At 49.2% G+C, this 2,347-nt stretch overlaps 1 pseudogene; it reads left to right on the forward strand.

The window, feature by feature from the left end:
- The first annotated feature begins 1,079 nt into the window (after positions 1-1,079).
- Positions 1,080-2,347, forward strand: part of LOC101574117 — a 1,937-nt pseudogene continuing 669 nt past the window's right edge.

Below are 2,347 nucleotides of genomic sequence, written 5' to 3' on the forward strand. Positions count from 1 at the left end.
CTCACCTGGGACGGCAGGTAAAGTATGGCAGGCGTGGCCGCAGGAGGGCAGCAGAGCCAAGGAAGAGGAGCTTGGCCACTGTGGTACAGCTTAGCCCAAGCACAGTGGCTGCACTTGATGGGGAGAGAAGGAAAAAGAGAGGTGGCTAGGGACACAGTTTGGTCCTACCTGGAGGAGTCCCCAGCGAGAATCCTTCAGAGTGGCTTAGTCACCATGGTCCATTCTTCACAGAGAAGCACTGAGATTCAAATAAGATCATTCCCTGAAAGCCTGGCACAGGTTCAACTGAGTAAGAACTCCAAACTCACAGTTCCGACAGTGACGGCACTGTCAGCTGTCTGCACCGCCATCCCACCCCGGCCGCATGGCCCTGCTTCAGCAGGGCTGATCTTGCCATGTGTCTTTCCATCACTCTAAGTCCAAACTCCCCCCAAATTTAAAGACAAGCTACTTCCTCAGCACCACCTTCTACTGGAAGCCACTTCTTCCCTGTGACATGGAAGGCTCATAGGCGCCATCTAATGCTTGCATCACCACTCACTGTGGGGCCCTGGGGAAAGGAAGGACCTTCCTCTCACAGCGTCTCTGGGTCTTGGCTGTATCTCTAGCACCTAGAATTATCCTTGAACATGGTGAATACTTAAGAACTGTACTTTGAAAAGCACAAAAGGCAGCCAGGTATGAGTCTGTGAGATCAAACAGTCGGGGGCAGGTGGGGAGCTGGCATTGGTGTGGAACTTTGAAGGATAAGCAAGGGCCACTAAGCATGCAGTGATGGGCATGGGGCATCTGCTGAGACTGAGATCAGAGTCCAGTGGGTTCCTTTGCTCTTGGCTTGCCCCGGCTGGCACTGTGTTCAGGTGCAGAAGCCCCATGTTGGGGGGCGTTAGGAAAACTGTCATGGGGAAGGGCCCCCAAAGGGAATCTGGGGACTGGCCCATCCAGTCTTCCTCTCTCTTGCTTTCTGGCCATGAGGTGGCAGTTTTCTCCCCATGCAAATTCGCCATTGCTATTGGGCATCCCCACCCAAGGCCTAAAGGCAATGTGAGCCAGACGCATTAAAACATGAGCCAAGTGAAATGAGTGGAGACTATTTCTCTGGTGAAGTAGTGTTAGCGAATCGGGCATCCCGAGCTCTCGCCTGGGCCACTGGCTGCAGCAGCTCGAGGAAGGAGCGTGGAGAGAGGCTGTAAGTAGGAGAAAGACAAGGAGGCACATATAATTGCAGATCTTCAAAACAAGCTTAAAGAGGTTGAACAGGAGTGGCTAACAGCTGCACGGTATGGTTTACAACTGCTAGAGCGCCAGAATGAACTGCAGAATCAACTGCATGAACATCGTAATGAAATGATGACCATGACTGAGATTTATGAACAAGAAAAGTACGCTCTTCAGAGAGAGAATGAACTCAAGCATTGAATGTTAGAAAGTTTGAACTGTGAATGTGAAGCTGTTCAGCAACAACACAGAGTGCAGCTGGAATGACTAGAAGAGCAGCTGAATAGAAGCCATGGACAAGACAGGAATGAACAAAAACTAAGAAAAACTGAAAATGGAATTAGATGAAGTGCGGATTAGGGAAAAGCAGCTGATGCACAGATTAGATCACCAGAAGGAACTTCTGGCTCAGAAATCAGAGGAAACACGGGTGGCATCTGAGCGTGTACATGGAGCTTTGTCTTCAGAGATGCTGGCTCTTCAGGCTGAGCTGACTGAAGAGGAGAGTATGAGGACCGCCCTCCAAGAAGAGGTGAACGATGCAGTACACACAGGAACAACTGCAAAGTCTCAGTAATAACTTAATGTGCCAGGCAGTCCAACTTGAAGAAGATAAGAGCGGGGAGGGCTGACCAAATAGCTCAGTGGATTAAAGTGCCTGTAGGCAGACGCAGGGGCCGGAAGTTCGTTCCCGGGCTTGCTGTGTCAGCCCTGCCCCAGGGATGCACAGAGGCAGCGATTGAGACTCAGCATGGTGGCGGGCGCCTGTAATCCCAGCTCCTGGGAGACTGTAAACAAGCAGGTCACTATGAGTCCAATCTAGTAGTGAGACCCCAAACACCCTGCAGACCCTTCCCTAAGATACAGATAGAAAAGAAATCCAGGCCCAATTTGACCCAGGTTTCCCCCTTTTTAGCATCTTCCCAAATGAATTAAAATTATTATACCACAATGATATGCAAACACCCATATCCATAACAGAACAGCTTGTCATAACTAGATCTGAAGAGAATAACAATGCTCATAAGCCAATGAATGGATAAAAAATGTGTTTATTATATTATGGAGGATCTATCATTCAGCCCTAAAGAAAGATAAAATTGAGACATTTATAGCCAATGGATGGACC

Source organism: Octodon degus, unplaced genomic scaffold, assembly GCF_000260255.1.
Source record: "Octodon degus isolate 3935 unplaced genomic scaffold, OctDeg1.0 scaffold00304, whole genome shotgun sequence".
In the NCBI taxonomy this organism is placed as follows: Eukaryota; Metazoa; Chordata; class Mammalia; order Rodentia; family Octodontidae; genus Octodon; species Octodon degus.